Raw genomic sequence first — 19,648 nt, forward strand, 5'->3', positions numbered from 1 at the left:
TTAGCGCATTACTGTAGACTTATGCAGATATTGCAGTTTGCTAATCTTTATGTATTGCTCAGATGAACATATTATTTGTATATGTGCTGTCTGTGTTAGAATCGATAGCTCACGGACTAATTTTATTCAGTTGGGCTGTTGAGATGAGATTTTTTCAGATGGACCTAGTGCCCAAGTGAGAAAAATCACGGTGTGCATTATTGTCTTCTCTATTTCAGATATGACTCTCCTATTTAAGTTTGTAGGTGCCTAAAAGAAATCGTATCCCATACAAATCATTTGTATTACAACAGATTTTTATGGATACATGGCAAATATTATCATAAGAAACTATACTTGGTCTTGTAAATTTGGTTTGGTATATATATAAAAACGGATGCCGTACGGATGCCATGTGGATGTAAAAACGGATATTCTGATGACACACTGATGAAAGTATGGATAAAAATTGTTTTTCTCTGGAAATTTTTCTTATGTTCCACTGAACCCAGCCATACAATGGCTACTATGTGGTGCTTTTCACCCAAAACAAAGTTGGCCAGCATTAGCAAATTAGAGATTAAAACAGTAGCCAAAATTTGGTAATTATACTACTTTTACTTACAACGATAATGACATTTCCTATTTGACATTGTGTACAAAACTGACAACATGAGGTAGTCATATTTTTGTTACTTGAAGAATCACTATCGTCTCTACAAAGTGTAGTTGTATGAAAATACTTACCAATCATCGTCTTCCCCGTTTCCAGTGATGCTTCAGTTCTCTTCTGAGTCACGTGGCTTTAATTCCCACTAGCTGAATCACACAGGGGGTTATTTTTGGACCAGAAGTCGCTTTTACAATGTAAGTCTACAAAGCCTGAAGCGGGCTTTACACGCTACGATTTATCAAACGATATGTCGTCGGAGTCATGTCGTTAGTGACGCACATCCGGCCTCGTTTCCCATATCGTAGCGTGTAACACAAATGAGCGACTGTGAACGAGCAAAAATACTCACCTTATCATTGCTCGTTGACACGTCGCTCATTTTCAAAAAATGGAATGTCCTTCTGTGCTCTGGTTGTTCATCGTTCCCGGGGCAGCACACATCGCTCTGTGTGACACCCCGGGAACGATGAACTGCAGCTTACCTGCGGCCGCCGGCAATGCGGAAGGAAGGAGGTGGGTGGGATGTTTACGTCCCGCTCATCTCCGCCCCTCCGATTCTATTGGCCGGACACTGTGTGATGTCGCTGTGACGCCGAACGTCCCTCCCCCTTCAGGAAGTGGATGTTTGCCGCCCACAGCAAGGTCATTCGGGAGGTAAGTACGTGTGATGGGGGGTTACGAGTTTGTGCGACACGGGCAAGATGGGGGGCGGGTGCGATCGCAAATGCGATCTCACAAGAAATCTACATGTGTAAAGCAGCAAGGAACAGAGAGATGCTGAAAATCAGGGAAAAAATCAGGGAAAGGTGCATATTTTGATACTACACTATATTACACATATACGGTATTTAGAAAGGTTTAAAATCTATCATTTTTGGAGTGTGACTGCTTCTATAAATAAGTGTTCCAGAAAGTGAAGGCTGCCATAATAAAAAAAACCTGTTAATGTGGCCTTGTGCATGAAGCTCCAATGGCCTCTAAATGACTCAACAATCTAAAAGAATTGTAACATGCCCTTATTTCAATATCGTGTCCATGGATGACCCCTTCTAGGGAGCGGAACAATTGCCTGTGTGATGCTATAATGGAAATGGGGCCCAGGTCTATCCTTCCTTATCTCCCCTTGGATTCATAACTTGTATTATAGCCCATTCAGATAAGCTAAAATTCAAGATGACTGGGTTGATCAGACCATTAAACGACCGCTAAATGTCTTGCATGTAGTCCAGTGGCCGCTAGTTAACGACCACGGTCAGCATGTTTAAAGGGGACAGTACTTTATGAGGTGGTATTCTTGTACCTCTAAGTTGGAATATCTTGAAACGAAAGATTAAGTAAAGAAAGATACTTCTGTATCTTAGCTGTTCGTTAGGCTTAAAGGACTCGCAGATAACCGGGACCGGCAAGTCTAACTGGTTTAAAAAAAAAAACAAAAAAAACAGTTCTGGCCGAGATTGATCCTGGTTATCTGGCCAGATGCCGGTTCCCATATAAGTCTATGGGGACTAGAATCCGATAATTAAAAATGGTGGTAGAAGGGATAGGGGTATAGGAGTAAGTGGGCTGTACTTATCGATGCTCCGGCGCAGCTATGGCCGCTCATTTACCTTCATGCATATGCTCTGCTTTCTCCGCCCACCAGTGTCTATGATTGGTTGCAGTCAGACGCGCCCCCACTGTGAGTAGCAGCGTGTCAGCATTGTCAACATTGAACTTGCAGTGTGATCCCCCAGTTAAGATGTTGGGAGCATAAAAGAAGAACAAAAAGGGCTACACCATAATATGTAGATGTAGTGATGAACAGAATTGCTGAGAAACCTTATGTATTGTTATGCGGCTTCTGTAACACTAATGTTATAGGAAATAGGAAAACTGATTTTTACTTTCAAGTAAAAAATGGGAGTAACCGGGAAACCAGGAAACTGAGGCTCAGCAGTAAGGTCGGTGCGGGTGGATGTTGTGATGGTTGCACTAGGTAGGTCAAGCAGATGCTGTGTTACAAGCTTCCTGTTTCCATTCCTGGTGCTTGTGAATGTTGAATGCGCTTAAATTGTTCAATCCTCATTTCCCACCCTTTGCTGACACCACAGCAGGATAAAAATGGATCAGCGCTTTGTCACTGATCTGAAATACCCAATTCACTACTGTCAGATTCACCGATCAGCCATAACATTAAGCTTGGAAAATTAGCTTGTAACAATGGGACCTTTCTAAGGGTGTTGACATATTAGACAATGAGTGAAACGTGCGTTTGTTATTTGATCCACTCGAAGGAGGAAAAATGCACAAGCATTAGGATTTCACTGATAATAAGGGCCAAAATTTATATAAACATATAGAAAAACTCAAAATACAGTGTAAATTTAGCACCTAGCAAAGGCTAGACCATCAGTGTTTGAACAGAGGAAGTGACAGCTTGCACCCCAGTCAGATTGCGCATGCAGATTCTTATCCACCAGCAAAATCGCCATTCTTGGGCATGTGTGGTTCAGAATGAAACTTTGGAACAATGGAAACATGTAGTCCGATCAATCTTGTTTTTTTCCGAATCACGTGAGGTACTTGTGCACTGGGAGAACTGATAACAGCGGGATGCTCTATGGGAAAAATGCAACCTTGGGGAAATATTGTGATGCTCTGGACTATGTTCTGCTGAGAAAGTTCAGATCTATACTGAATGCGGCAGACAGGATCTTATTTCTGTCCACCCGCTACACCAATGTCTTTAGCTCAAGTCAGTCATTGCACTGGTTACCCATCCATTACATACAGAGTACAATATAAACCTATCGCTTTCACCCAGTTCTTCACAGTTCTGCACTACCCAACATTTCCTCCTTCATCTCTGTCTATCACCCTACCTGTGATCACCATTCTGCAATTAATCTAAGACTATCATACTCCCTAATCCCTAGACTTCTCACTTAGGTCTCCAAGACTTCTCTTGTGCTTCGCCAGTTTCCTAGAATGCCTTCCCCTGGTTGATCCGATTATTACCCTTCCCCACATTTTTAAGCAGGCTTATCACCTCACTTCACCAATCTAACTCTCTTCTATTTTCTCTGCTTTTTCCCTCAGAATCTTGACCCTCTTATTACACCGTGTGCGGAATTATTGGGCAAGTTGTATTTTAGAGGATATTTTTTATTATTGATTAACAACTATGTTCTCAATCAACTCAAAAGACTCATAAATATCAAAGCTTAATATTTTTGGAAGTTGGAGTGTTTTTTTTTTAAATTTGGCTATCTTAGGAGGATATCTGTTTTTGCAGGTAACTATTACTGTGCAGAATGATTAGGCAACTTAATAAAAAACAAATATATTCCCATCTCACTTATTTATTTTCTCCAGGTAAACCAAAATAACTGCACAAAATTTAGAAATAAACATTTCTGACATGCAAATAAAAACCCCCAAAAAATTAGTGACAAATATAGCCACCTTTCCTTCTGATGACACTCAACAGCCTACCATCCATAGATTCTGTCAGTTGCTTGATCTCTTTACAATCAACGTTGCGTGCAGCAGCCACCACAGCCTCCCAGACACTGTTCCGAGAGGTGTACTGTTTCCCTCCCTGTAAATCTCACATTTTATGAGGGACCACAGGTTCTCTATGGGGTTCAGATCAGGTGAACAAGGGGGCCGTGTCATTATTTTTTCATCTTTTAGACCTTTACTGGCCAGCCATGTAATGGAGTGGTTGGATGCATGTGATGGAGCATTGTCCTGCATGAAAATCATGTTTTTCTTGAACGATACCGACCTCTTTCTGTACCACTGCTTGAAGAAGTTGTCTTCCAGAAACTGGCAGTAGATCTGGGAATTGAGCTTCAGTCCATCCTCAACCCGAAAAGGTCCCACAAGTTAATCTTTGATGATACCAGCCCATACCAGTACCCCACCTCCACCTTGCTGGCATCTGAGTCGGAGTGGAGCTCTCTGCCCTTTACTGATCCAGCCTCTGGCCCATCAAGAGTCCCTCTCATTTCATCAGTCCATAAAACCTTTGAAAAATCAGTCTTAAGATATTTCTTGGCCCAGTCTTGATGTTTTATCTTATGTTTCTTGTTTAAAGGTGGTCGTTTTTCAGTCTTCCTTACCTTAGCCATGTCCCTGAGTATAGCACACCTTGTGCTTTTTGATACTCCAGTAATGTTGCACCTCTGAAATATGGCCAAACTGTTGGCAAATGGCATCTTGGCAGCTTCACGCTTGATTGTCCTCAATTCATGGGCAGTTATTTTGCGCTTTTTTTGCCCAACACGCTTCTTGTGACCCTGTTGACTATTTGCCATGAAACGCTTGATTGTTCGGTGATCACGCTTCAAAAGTTTGGCAATTTCAAGACTGCTGCATCCCTCTGCAAGACATCTCACAATTTTGGACTTTTCAGAGCCCATCAAATCTCTCTTCTGACCCATTTTGCCAAAGGAAAGGAAGTTGCCTAATAATTAAGCACACCTTAAATAGGGTGTTGATGTCATTACACCACACCCCTCCTCATTACAGAGATGCACATCACCTGATTTACTTAATTGGTAGTTGGCTCTCAAGCCTATACAGCTTGTAGCAGGACAACATGTATAAAAAGTATCATGTGATCAAAATAATCATTTGCCTTATAATTCTGCACACAGTGTAAACTGTCTCCACATCCTCCATGGACCAAATAGCGCTTGGTAACTGTTTTTAGACAAATACCTGCTGATCACTACTCATGCAGCTTTATATCATAACCCCTATTTATTATAATCATGACAGTACAATACATTACAAGAACATTATGCCATTAACTCCCCCATTTCCTTGTAGATTGTAAGCTTGCGACCTAGACCCTCACTCCTGTAACTGTTGAACTAGGTGTTACTTTGTAATTTTTTTATTGTCTGTCCACATCCTCTTCAATTGTAAAGTGCTGCGCAATCTGTTGGTGCTGTATAGTGTGTCCACCCATATCCTGTCCACCCTCATTAACTTGAGAACGGCGGCAGCTATAGGCATAGAATTGGTGTCTAGGTATAGTAAAGTAGCCATGCGCTAGGCAATGAAACCACCTATAGCGCCACCTGGTGAAAAACAACGGAGTTAGCATTTTTATCTAAAAATAAGGAACAAGATAGAGAAAAAAAGTGAATTAAAAAATTGTAGGGCATCATCAATTCAATACGAATCATCACCTTGCATACAGCAATGCTATGATATGAAACCCATGACCCCCTCCAAACTTTGAATGCTGGTCACGCATATGGCGCTTATTTAACTTTGATGTTCAAAGTGGCCACCGTCAGCTGCAATGCACATCTGGACTCTGGACAGCATACTGTATCTTGCTGCACGTTGTGCAATATGGTAGGTGACACATTTGCACAAGCATCTGTGAAACGTCATCGTAGGTCCTGCAATGTTGGTGGAGGGGTCGCATACACCTGCTGTTTGATGTGACCTCACAGAAAGAAGTCCAATGGGATCAGGTCAGGTAAGCGTCGAGGACACTCCACGCAGTCTCCATACCCAATGACTTGTAGGAAGGTCTCCATGAGGTATCACTTCATGTCCGCAGCCTTGTGAGTTTTACATGTTCTAATCATAGCATTTCTGTATGCAAGGTGTCGATTCATATTGAATTGATGATGCCCTACAACTTTGGAATTCACTTTTTTTTCTCTATCTCGTTCCGTTTTCCAGATAAAAACTGCTAACTCCGTTGTTTTCCACCAGGTGGCACTATAGATGGTTTCATTGTGTAGTGCATGGCTACTTTACTATACCTAGACACCACTTCTATTCCTATAGCTGCCGCCGTTCTCAAGTTAATGGCGGTGGACAGGATAGGGGTGGACACATTGTATAAATAAAATAATTGTTATATTATTATTACGTCTTGGTATGCACGTTGATGCTACTTGTACATTTCCAATCTATCTAAACATAGAACAAATTAAAAATATCTCTTTATGACAACTGTATAACCTAATGACAGTGGCCTCTATCAGCAGAATGATGCACCTACCACATTGCAAACATTGTTTAAGGATGGCTTGAGAAACCTCTAAATTTGTCAATGGATGTGTCATCTAATAACATGCAAGTCTTAAAGAGTTGTTAGCTAACATCTTGGTGCCAGATATCACAAGACACAGAAGGTCTTGTGGAGTCCATGCTTTCAACAGACAGAGTTGTGTCGTTGACATGGAGGGACATCCAAAATATTAGGCTTTTCATGTTATGGCTCATTTAGTGCAATTTTGTAAAATAGTCTAAAGGCCCCGTCACACACAGAGATAAATCTTTGGCAGATCTGTGGTTGCAGTGAAATCATGGACATATTGTTCCATTTGTACACAGCCACAAACCTGGCACTGATTGTCCACAATTTCACTGCAACCACAGATCTGCCGCAGATTTATCTCTGTGTGTGACAGGGCCTTAAGGCATAACTACATTATTATTGTTTTAGATTAATTCAAGTAGAAAAGTAATACAAAGGAACAATTATGGTATTGTTTATTTTCCTTAAATCCTATTCTTCATGTACATTTAATCTTATTCATAACTTTACAACTGAAGATTTCACTGAATAACACCTCATAGGGTGACACTCCTTGTTAATTAGTTTTGACAGCAAATAAACAGAAATCGCTGGTACTTTGGCTTACTCGACAGGCGTGCATTGACTCTCACAGCCACCCCTAACTTTTTAACCCCCTATATGCTGCGATCAATAATGATCTCAGCATTTAGAGGCTGAGAGAGGGAGTATGTTTTGCCTCCCAAACAATCAGATCCCCCGCAATGTGATCATGGGGACCTGATCATTGCCATGGCAACCTGAGGTCATCATGATCATGTCATGAAGACCACCAAGTCGCCCAGCTAGGGCAAGCCTCTGAGATCATTCCAGAAGCATAGTCTCAGAGGCTTTTGTCAGTGGAAAACTGACAGCTATAATCCATTGCAAAGCTGGTGTATTGCAGTGGATTCTAATTGCAATAAATGTAATAAAGTTAATATTCCAGGGAGGGACTAAGTAAAAAGTTTAAATAATAAGTAAAAAATAAAATTGTAAAAATATGAACATGAAAAAAATATTAAATCAATAAATATGTATATTTATGTAAACAAATAAACAAAAAAGTACACATATTTGATATTACCACATCTGAAATAATCCGATCTATAAAACTGAACACCATATTAAAAAAAAGCAGCAAAAAAACAATGTGTTTCTTTAAAATTGTTTTTATGATGTAAAAGTAACAAAACATTAAAAAAATATGAATGTGGTATCGCTCTAATCATACTGAGCCAAAGAATAAAGCTGTTTTATCACTTTTACGACACGGTGTACAGCATAAAAAAATAACAAAATGCAGAATTGCGCTTTCTTCTTGATTCTGCATCACAAAAATAGAATAGAAAGTGATAAAAAAAAGCATTATTTGGCTCAAAATGACTCTGGGTAGAGATATAAAAAAAAAAATATAGCCATCAAAATTCGGTAATGCCAAACCTTTATTTTGAAAAAACAAAAAGCGTTTTTTAGTGTGCTAGTAGCCAAACCTAAAAACCCTATAGAAATATGGTATCACATTAATCATACCAAATTGAGGAATAAAGCTATCTTATCACTTATGCCACAAGGTGAACGGTGTAAAAAGTAGTAATAAAGCCAATTCTTTACATGCTGTTGATTTGTTTATTCTGCCTCCCAATGATAGCAGTATGGCGGGCTCACATTTAACCTGCCCTCTACGCTGAGTGCTTATACTGGAGATTACATGTAAATCTTTGAAAAACATGATTCAGATAAAGTTCCCAATGGAAAATTCTCTGTAAACTCCTGCATGACCTGTGGTTCGGCGGTGTCTATCTTTTACTTTCCTTTTTAGATGTAAACTATGATGCCCTAGCCTATCAGGTCGTCACAGGGTGTTAAACAATTTTCCTTTCCGTGCAGCATTCATCTCTCTCCCTTGGTTCCAGGTGCCACTCAGTGATGTGCTAAGACCAGCATGCAAATCCCCCACACACACACCAGGGGGCAGGTCCAGTGTGGAAAGGGCCGCTCACCGAAGGGTTAATCAGACTGGGTGGGAGGTGGCTAGTTAGTCGTCAGCAGGGGAGCAAAGAGAGCAGAGGGCTCTCAAGTAGCTCTCAGGGAGGAGAGCGGGCTGGGGAGTTGGAGCTCAGCCTCAGAGAGTGAGGGGCTGTGGAAGTGGAGGCTCGCGGAGGGTCAGACTAGACCAAAGCACACTAGTAACATCACTGGGAACGGTCACCTGGACGTGCTCCCCCTCAGCGGCAGCGGTACTGAAGGACTTTTGGTTGAATCACTGCCTGTGTGTTCATTGACCTCACAAGTCAGCACAGCCTCATCCAGCACCACGACAACCACTGTGAGTTTCTCTGCTCCCTGTCTCCCAGCCCTACAGCCCACGGCTCCCCATCCTTCCACTACCAAGCCCCGGGACACCTTCCCCCTGCTCACGGAGGGGTTAACATCACAAGCTACCATCCCATCGCTCCCAGGCGCTCCCCCAGACGCAGCAGTGGTGGTATCCCACATTACAACGATCTGTGGGTGGCGTCACAAACTTTCTAAGCCCCCTGTACATAGCCCCCCTTTATTGAGTGGCCGCACGACCCCCGGGTTCAGAGACCATCGAGCCACCGCGGTTCCGGATCCGAGCAGCCCAGCTGCTGGCACGGGGATGGCACAGAACAACAGTGCGGTCAACAGCAGTTTTGTGCACTGCTGAACAATGGCTAAATAGAGTCTGGAGTAACTCTTCTGCCCCATTAGGATCCATCAAGGGTTTTACCTGAGTCACGTATTTCAGAGATGTAGATGGAAACCCTGATGTAGGTGCTCAGTATAGAGCACAGGATAAATGTGAACTGATCCAAAATGTTCTGTACCCAAAATTGCCACCAATAGCATTCAACTCAACCCATAAAAAACAAGTCCCCATCAGATGTATCATCTGTTAATGGAAATATATGTGATTCCCTGGACTAGCTAGGTAGTCACAGACACAACACCACACACACCCCTTTCCCCGGATAGGTGACAACAGTCAAACAAAAATCCTTGTTGCCACCCTCCAGGGTCTGATGTCCACACCAGGTGGGGCAAAGCCAGGCGGTTGACTCCGCCCACCGAGGAGTTCACAGTCCTGGAGGTGGGAAAAACACGACAGACAAAACAAGAAAGAGAAGTTGAGTGGAGTGGAGAGGAGAAAGACGTGCACAGGCAGACCTGGGACCAGGCCTGCCACAGACTGTCTAGGTGTCTGGGTCGGAGCCCAGGCACCTCCAGCAAGGTTGGCAGACGGTGGTGGCCGTCTGCAGGAGTTGGTGAACGTTCAGTGGAACCGTAGGACCGGGGTCGGGCGGTGGCCCGCCGGTACCGAACCGGGGAGCCGATTGGAGCCAAGCACCAGGCAGGGTACTCAGACCCCGACTAGGCTAGAAGCCGCCCTGATAGTTGAATTTACTGATTGCGGTCTGGACCTCAGGGGTTCATTCCCACCCAAGTCCCGATTGACGACAACAGCCCAACCATCCCGGATAAGTGCCACTGCCAAGGGCAAGAGATCTGAAGGGCCAGCGCCTGCGGGCAAACGGGCTCCTACGACACTTACATGCCGGGGAGCGGACTACCGGTGCCCAGGCACAGCAGTCAAAAACTACCTAACACAGGTGCAGGGAAAACGACAGCCATCACCAGCCTGTTCAGGGAGAACACCGCAGCCGGCTGTGGGCCCCGTCCATTCTACCGTTTGGTTTACCAGAGACTCCATTATCTTGTGTCAGAGTGAGTACACCAGTGCCGTCAGGCACCACACCGCGCTGCACCACAACACTGCGCCCTGCACCCCAGGCCCTCACCTTCCCGTGGGCCCCCGGGACCATCGCCCCCTGCCCACGGAGGGGTTAACACCAAGCTGCATAACACCGTCCCCGGGAGGCCTAGTCAACGGCAGTGGTGGTGTCCACCATACAATCACCACGACCCGTGTGTGGCGTCACGAACTTTACCAAACAACCACCCCAAACCCCTGCGTACACACCCTTCCATAGCGACGTGACCCCCGGGTCCGGAGGCACTCGAGCCACCGACACACGAACCCGGATTCGAGCGGCTCGGCGGTCGCAGCTGAGGCCGCGGGGCGGGACATATAGGGGGCTTCCACGCTACTTCCACGCTTCTGGACAAGCACTATGGCTCCCCCAAAAATAAATTCAGAAACATCTGTGCTCCCAATTCCAAGTTATCCCCTCCATTTTGAGCCCCACAGTGTGCCTCAACTACAGTTTACATCCACTTGTTTGGCATTGTTGCAGTGAAGAGAGCGCTCTTAATGTATGAGATGTGTGCCTTCAGAAGCACAAGATTGGAACAATGTACGGGTTCTACAATGTACTGGGCACGACAAAGGCTTATTTGTAATTTTTAATCCTGCAACATTCATTGTGTTGATTCCATAGAAATCAAAATTGTCACTATACCCATAGATGAACTCTCAGACGGGTGTAATTTTCAAAATGTGGTCACTTAAGGAAGTTTCTGTTGTTCTGGCACTTAGGGGCTCTGCAAATGGAGTCCACAAACTTTTTTAGGAAAATCTGTCCTCCATAAATCAAATGGCGCTCTTTCCCTCCCGAGCCCTGTGGTGCAGAGAAACAGTACTGTACAGTCACATGTGGGTTATTGCAACGTTGAGGAGAAATTGTGTAACACATTATGGTGCCCTTTATTATTTACTCCCCTTAGGAAAATTGGACTACGATTTATCTGACGATATGTCGTTGGGGTCACGGTTTTCGGGATGCACGTCCGTCATCGTTAGCGACGTTGTTGCGTGTGACACCTACGTGCGATTCCGAATGATCGCGAATAGGGTGAAAATCGTTGATCGTTGACACGTCGTTCAGTTTCAAAATATTGTTCGTCGCTTGGAACGCAGCAGACATATTGCTACGTTTGACACCCTGCCAACGACGAACAACATCCACACGACCGCCTTGGTCAAACAATATATCGCTGAATGATGTAGCGTCGTTGTGAGATGTGTATGTGTGACCGCTACAAAATGACCTATGAGCGATTTCGGCAAATCGTAACAACAATCTGGGCATGTCACATCACTAACGAGATCGCTAGCGATATCATTGTGTGTAAAGCAGCCTTTAACTTCAGTTTTGTTCCCAGCAGCTCTGGGCAGGTCAGCTGTTGTTGCTTTGGGCCCACACCCATTAAGGTTAAATACTGCAGCTTTACCAGCAGATCCTGCTGCTCTTAGAATCCATTTCTACTTTAGCCAGCCTGGTGGAAGGAACTGCTGAGGTATTCTCCTTTGCCCATCCACCTTTTACTGTAAAATCCGTCTGCTACGGTGAAGTTTGGTGTATTGTATCCTTCTGTTTATTTCTCCATCTGTCTTTCCTCTCCCTCCATGTTTATTAGTTAAGTGGCAAGTTTAGTGTACTCGTCAGCCTACTCACTAAACAGGGTGAGTTTAGGGCCCTCTGAGGGACAGAGGTATCCTGCTTGCCGACAGGTTGAAAGAACCTGTATAGGGATGCTAGGGATCTCAGGAGTCAGCTTGAGGTGAGTGCAGGAGGTGCCTCCTCACCTCTCTCCCTAGAGGCAGGGACCTCCATTGAATCGGGACCCTTGTGTTCCCCCCTGTTTGTGATGTTTTTTGGTAGTGCGTTAGTCTGATCGCCTGTGTTGTGTGTTATATACGGACATCTTTGACTCCATGTGTGACAGTATGGTGCATTTTCTCCTGTTACCCTTGTGAAAATAAAAAATTTGGGGTAAAAACAACATGTTTGTGGGAAAATGTAATTTTTAATTTTCACGACTCAACGTTGTAAAACCCTGTGAAGCAACAGGGGATTCAAGGTGCTCTCCAAACATCTAGTAACTTCCTTGAGTAGTCTAGTTTCCAAAATGGGAGTCACCTCTGGGCGTTTCCACTGTTAAGACATATTAGGAGCTCTTCAAATGCACCATGGCGTCCGCTAACGATTTCAGCCAATTTTGCTTTCAAAAAGTCGAATGGCGCTCCTTCCCTTCCGAATTCTGCTTGCACCCAAACAGCAGTTTTCCACCACATATGTTGGAGCTAAAATAACATTTTTGTGGGGAAAAAGTTCGATTTTTTTATTTTTTCCTTCCACCTTGCTTTAGTTTCTGTGAAGCACATGAAGGGTTAATAAACATCTTGAATGTGGAGGCGTGTCCTGACTATGGAGGAGTGAGGACGTGTTTGTCTCAGCTCCTGCCACCGGACTACACTACTGACAATTAAACCAGCCCAAGAGCCTGGAAGAAAAGGATATGCAGTAAAGGAGAAGGGAGAGCTCCCAGGGGCCCAGCAGAGGAGCGTCACGGACAGAGGAGAAGGGAATCAGAGGCTTCCTTACCGGGCCAAAGCAGAGGACAGTTCCGTAGACATCTCCCAAGATGGAGAGTCAGGGGAAGCCCCAGCAGCAGCAGAGACAGAGGGAGGAAACCACCCGGGCTGCGGAGGAGAGGCAGCTGATAACCCCAGACAGCCAGCGTGCAGGGTCTCAGGTACAGGGGAGGCCTGGAGCAGGGAGCATGGGTACAACCCCCACCATTGCTGATTGCAGACCTGCAGTGGGGAGAGGTGACCTTACCCCTGTCACAGAAGGAGGACAATAATAAATCTCAAGCAGAGGCTGTTAATGCTGCAAATGGGGAACAGGGCCCTGTGTTACATCTCGTGGCTCTCCTCTTGCAAGGAATGAGGTGGTCCCCCATTCCTTGTCTGCCGCGAGCCTTCCTGCTCAGCAGCGCCAAAGGCCTGGGAGACTGCAGGAGTTTCCTCCTCCTAGATGCAGCAGAAGGGTGACACCTAGTGGTTTACTCCTTGTAAGGAATGGAGTGGTCTCCCATCCCTTGCCTGCCACGTGTCCTCCTGCTCAGCATCGCAGAGGCTCGGAGTGGTTGCACAGTGTGCAAAGGATAGATGCTCAGGGAAGCAGCAAGACTTCCCTTAGCTCTGCACATTGTGAAACCGAAGATCCCGCCTTTATGACCCAGAGGCAGGAGGTTGAGCATGTGCCCCACGTGACGTCTTCTGATTCGCTCACTGGTATCACACGGCCAGATAACGAGGCTGGTGATGTGCTGAATCCTGACTGGCCGGGCCAGGACGTCACAGATCATGATTGGGTCACATCCGTCTCGCGCCCGCCCTTGGCTGGAGCTACATCTCCTTAAAAACCCCTCCTGCTATCATGGCGGCGCGCGACCGTCCTTCTATGTTTGGATGTCTGGCAGCGTGCTGCCATGCCACTGTACAGACATTGTATTTTGCAGGTCTCGCCCCTGCCTTGCTGCTCCGGCAGTATTCCGTTTAACAGGCTGTGTTCCTGTCCCAGGTGAGCTCCTTGAATCTCTGTCGGACTCACCTGGTTTCTGAAGCACACGTGCGTGGACACCTCTGTGCTACCCTCGTGCCATATTCCTGTGACTCCCGCTGGCACACGTGCGTAGGCACCTCTGTGCGTCCCCGTGCAACAGGTACACCGAGTTGTGAGCCCCGTGCCATACAACCCTCACGGGTTAGGGCGGACAGGTGTACGCAGATCGTCTGTGACATTCCAGACGATCGCTAGCAGCAACCCGCTCACTCTTCTCCCACCATAGCAGCGGTCCCTTACACCGCACAGTGGACCTTGACCGGCGGAAGCTGTCCATATACCATCTTGGCACGCTTCCCCGGGTCCCCCTCGTAACATTACGGTCGCGCCAAAGGTCTGGCTATGGCAGAAGAGCAGCAGCAGTTGCTGCGTTATGTGCAGCAGTTGGAGTCACGATTGGCAGCTGTGGAGCGGTCTTCCCCCGATAAGGCTGCTCTAGCGACAATTGCCACCCAAGCGGCCACTCAGGCTGTGGAATTGAGCGGAAAGTCGCCTCGCCTTGCGCTCCCAGAGCGCTTCAACGGGGACAGCTCCGAGTGCCGTGGTTTCATAAACCAGGTTACCACCTACTTGGAGATGTCCGCCACTCTTTATGCTACTGAGAAGGCGAAAGTAGCATTCGTCCAGTCCCTGCTCACAGGGAGAGCGCTAAAATGGTCCACGCCGTTGTGGGAGCGCGGAGATCGGGTGGTGAATCACCTTCCAGTTTATCTTGAGGCCATGAGAAAGGTGTTCCTCGGGCCTCAAGTCACCCACGACTCCGCGCTGCGACTCCTACGCCTTCGGCAAAAGTCCACTTCAGTCGGGGACTTTGCGGTGCAGTTCAGGACACTCGCCGCAGAGCTGGACTGGCCAGATAAAGTCCTTGTCCCTGTGTTCTGGGAGGGTCTGGCAGGGTTCGTCAAAGACGCGCTGGCCACGCGTGATGTGCCGACCACCTTAGAGGCCTTGATACGGCTTGCTTCTCGCATAGACATCCGCCACGCGGAGCGGAGGCTCGAGGTCTCTTCAGCACCCACGTCTACCTGGCCTACAGAGCCTCTGACTCTCCTTCCCCACCAGACCAGTCTCCCAGCCAGTTTTGTTGATGACTCTGTGGAGCCCATGGAAGTCTCCAAGGTGGTCTCCTCTACCACAGGCTCTCGGCCGCCGGTCGTTTGCTTTGCCTGTGGGCAGAGGGGACATGTAGCTACCCGATGTTCAAAACCATCGGAAAAGAGACAAAGTCTGGTTTCCATCAGAGGAGGAACCCTAGACGCTGCCTCTCCTTCTAAATTAACCCTCAGCGCCCAGTTGCAGTTCGGCACCACTGTCTTCCCTGCCCTGGCTTGCTTAGACACTGGCGCTGACGGCAATTTCATTTCAGCCTCCCTGGCAACTAGGTACTCTGTTCCCCTGGTCCTGTTGCCTAAACCAATCAGTGTCCAGGTAGTCAACGGGTCCCTACTTGTCAAACCCATTACCCAGATCACCGTCCCTCTCAGGATGGATGTACCACCAGGCCACCATGAGCAGGTGTCCTTTCTGGTGCTTCCAGAAGGGACGGATGAGATCCTACTAGGACTCCCCTGGTTGAAACTGCATGCTCCGATACTCAACTGGACAACAGGGGAGATCTCGTCCTGGGCAGGGTCATGTAAAGAACACCTCGGGACCACCGGGTCACCCACTCCCCTAGACCTGGTGCCACCTGGCCAGACCCTCGTTCCCACTAGGTTACGGAATGATGTACTTTCCTGGGACCATACCTCCAAGGTCGTGGGCCTCTTCAGGTCCAAAAGGACCAGAGTTCTAGAGGTCAGGCATGATAGGTGGCCGACGGCCGACTCCTCGTCCGACAACCCTGAAGTAGCGAGGTTGGTTAAAACAAAAATCGTTCAGGGCAAGAGGTATTTCCTCGTGGAGTGGGTCGGTCGTGGACCGAAGCATAGGACCTGGGAATTGGAGGATCATGTCCACGCTCCGGGTTTGGTAGCAGCCTTTGAGCACAGGTGGCGGGGGGGCCCTAGACGGGGGGGTAATGTTACATCTCGTGGCTCTCCTCTTGCAAGGAATGAGGTGGTCCCCCATTCCTTGTCTGCCGTGAGCCTTCCTGCTCAGCAGCGCCAAAGGCCTGGGAGACTGCAGGAGTTTCCTCCTCCTAGATGCAGCAGAAGGGTGACACCTAGTGGTTTACTCCTTGTAAGGAATGGAGTGGTCTCCCATCCCTTGCCTGCCACATGTCCTCCTGCTCAGCATCGCAGAGGCTCGGAGTGGTTGCACAGTGTGCAAAGGATAGATGCTCAGGGAAGCAGCAAGACTTCCCTTAGCTCTGCACATTGTGAAACCGAAGATCCCGCCTTTATGACCCAGAGGCAGGAGGTTGAGCATGTGCCCCACGTGACGTCTTCTGATTCGCTCACTGGTATCACACGGCCAGATAACGAGGCTGGTGATGTGCTGAATCCTGACTGGCCGGGCCAGGACGTCACAGATCATGATTGGGTCACATCCGTCTCGCGCCCGCCCTTGGCTGGAGCTACATCTCCTTAAAAACCCCTCCTGCCATCATGGCGGCGCGCGACCGTCCTTCTATGTTTGGATGTCTGGCAGCGTGCTGCCACACCACTGTACAGACATTGTATTTTGCAGGTCTCGCCCCTGCCTTGCTGCTCCGGCAGTATTCCGTTTAACAGGCTGTGTTCCTGTCCCAGGTGAGCTCCTTGAATCTCTGTCGGACTCACCTGGTTTCTGAAGCACACGTGCGTGGGCACCTCTGTGCTACCCTCGTGCCATATTCCTGTGACTCCCGCTGGCACACGTGCGTAGGCACCTCTGTGCGTCCCCGTGCAACAGGTACACCGAGTTGTGAGCCCCGTGCCATACAACCCTCACGGGTTAGGGCGGACAGGTGTACGCAGATCGTCTGTGACATTCCAGACGATCGCTAGCAGCAACCCGCTCACTCTTCTCCCACCATAGCAGCGGTCCCTTACACCGCACAGTGGACCTTGACCGGCGGAAGCTGTCCATATACCATCTTGGCACGCTTCCCCGGGTCCCCCTCGTAACAGCCCTGCTTGTGGAAATCTCCTATCTTCAGTGAGACACAGCCTGAGTCAAAGTGTGTATGATATGGAAATGCAAGCAGAGTTAGAGCCTGCCACAAGTACAATAAGATCACATGAACCAGGAGTATTGACAGAACTTAATGAAATCCGGGCACACATCTCTTCTATGCCCACCAGAGAAGATATGGAGACATATATAGCAAGGCTGGAACAGGCATACCGCACAGAGCTGTCGGCCCTGAGGGGGGAGGTGGAAAGAGTGGACACTCAGAACCAAATACAGGCAGCTAAAATACAGAATATAGAAGACACCACTCAGGCACAAGGGGCCATTTTGGATCAACACTCCCGCCAAATACAATATCTGGTGGAAGCAATGGACGATGCTGGAAACAGGGTCCGGAGAAACAATTTCAGGGTCCGGGGTTTACCAGAGTCTGTTGAACCTAAGGATCTTCAGAGAGCCCTCCAAGTGATGTTTAATGAGATCCTGGGTGAACCATCAAGCCAACCCCTGGTGCTAGACCGAGTGCATAGAGCGCTTGGCCCTAGACCTACACAGAATGACAGACCTCGAAATGTGATTTGCAGGGTCCACCGTTATGTCCTTAAAGAGGCCATCCTGTTTAAGCTGTGCAGTGGAGTTTCACCAGCATACGAGGGGAGCCAAGTCCAGATTCTGCAGGACTTATCCCGTTTCACTTTACAAAGAAGGAGATCACTGAAACCTCTCCTGGACATGCTCCGTTCGTATGAGTTTCAATACAGCTGGGGATTTCCCTTCCGCCTGCAGGTCCGACACGCGGGAAGAATGCATGTTCTTATGAACCCGACTGATATGCCATTGTTTGCTGCAGCCCTGGACATTCCGTTGGTGCCTATAGAGGAATGGCCGGTGTTTCCAATGGGGGGATGGGGTGCTGCCCCAGATGGTGATCGGATGCGTGGCCCTCGAAGAGAAAGAAGAGGAAGACCAGTCTGATGTTTAAGGAGTTATTGGTTTATAAACAAAAATTCATTGGGTTGTTTCTCAATAGAATGTACCTCCCAGTTTTGCCATAATTTTTTTGCCAGGGGGATTAAGTCTTTCTGATTATGAGGGAGGGGGGTTCCCTCCCACCTTCCTGGAAGGGGGGCAGGGGGGCACCCCTTGACGGTGTATAACACAATATTCTCTCTAGACCTTGTGTCCTCACATTATATAGGGCTCTGGATGACAAACTAAGTTGAATAATTGCTTATTGTTATTCCGGGGCAGGGGGCTCCTTTGTAGAAAGTTCCCTCCCTGATTGGGATAACGCGCCATAAAGGAGTGGCGTAGTCTCACCATCCCTAGGTTAGACAGTTTGGTATTCTCTTAAACTTATACAGTTACTTTTAGTCTTTTTAGACTCGACGTTAGGGTCTTGTTGTGACCTTGCAGGCGGGAGGCACTCTGACCTCCTTGCCTTAGGTTTCTACTGCTTTGTTGGTAGTTTCTTTTGTATTCTCGACCTTCTTACCTCTTCTCTTTTATTTCCTCTTCTCTTTCCCTGCTCTTCCAATCCTACTTGCCTGCACATCTCTCTCTCTCCCTAATCCCCGTACCTATCCCCAGAGTCCCCACCGTTCCTCCGCATTGAAATGACGTAGATCAATTGGGGTTCATTAAATGTGAGAGGACTTAATGTCACGCAAAAACGCTCCCAGATATTTTTTGACATGCACAAAAAAAGAGTCCATATACTATTGATCCAAGAAACACATTTTAAAACGGGCCACCTCCCCATATTTAGAGACAGATATTACACTAACTGGGTCCACAGTTCCAACCCAAAGTCAAAATCCAAGGGAGTGTCCATAGGCATCCATAAGTCCCTAGTGCACACAGTTCTAGATACACGGGTGGACACGGAGGGAAGATTTATATTCCTGAAAATTAATGTTAACTCATCCATTTTTACCATTGCCAATTGGTATCTACCGGATAGAGATCCGGCGACGACCTGCTCCTCTCTCCTGTAATCACTGGATGAATTCGCAGAAGGGACCGTGATCGTGGGCGGTGATTTAAACTTCACTTTGGACCCTAAGGTAGACACAAGATCGGGACATAACTTTCTCTCAATAAGGAAACTAACGAAGGTTAAACGTTGCATACAGGAACTCAGATTAGTGGATGCATGGAGAACACTACACCAAGTAGACTGTGACTACACATATTTTTCCCCGGCTCACTCTTCGTACAGCCGCATAGACCTATTCCTTGTAAGTCAGAAGGCCCTGACGTGGCAGATACAGGCCTCTATAGGCAGTATCTCTTGGTCAGATCATGCCCCCATATTTTTGAGCCTCACTATCTCGGATGGGCCTGGGAGGCTGTGGTCTTGGCTGTTGAATGATAGTCTGCTGAGGGACCAGGGATGCTTGAAAGACCTGCAGAACACAATAGATGAATTCTTGGAGATACACTCAGGAGACACTACTACCCTACCTG

Source organism: Anomaloglossus baeobatrachus, chromosome 5 (assembly GCF_048569485.1).
Source record: "Anomaloglossus baeobatrachus isolate aAnoBae1 chromosome 5, aAnoBae1.hap1, whole genome shotgun sequence".
In the NCBI taxonomy this organism is placed as follows: domain Eukaryota; kingdom Metazoa; phylum Chordata; class Amphibia; order Anura; family Aromobatidae; genus Anomaloglossus; species Anomaloglossus baeobatrachus.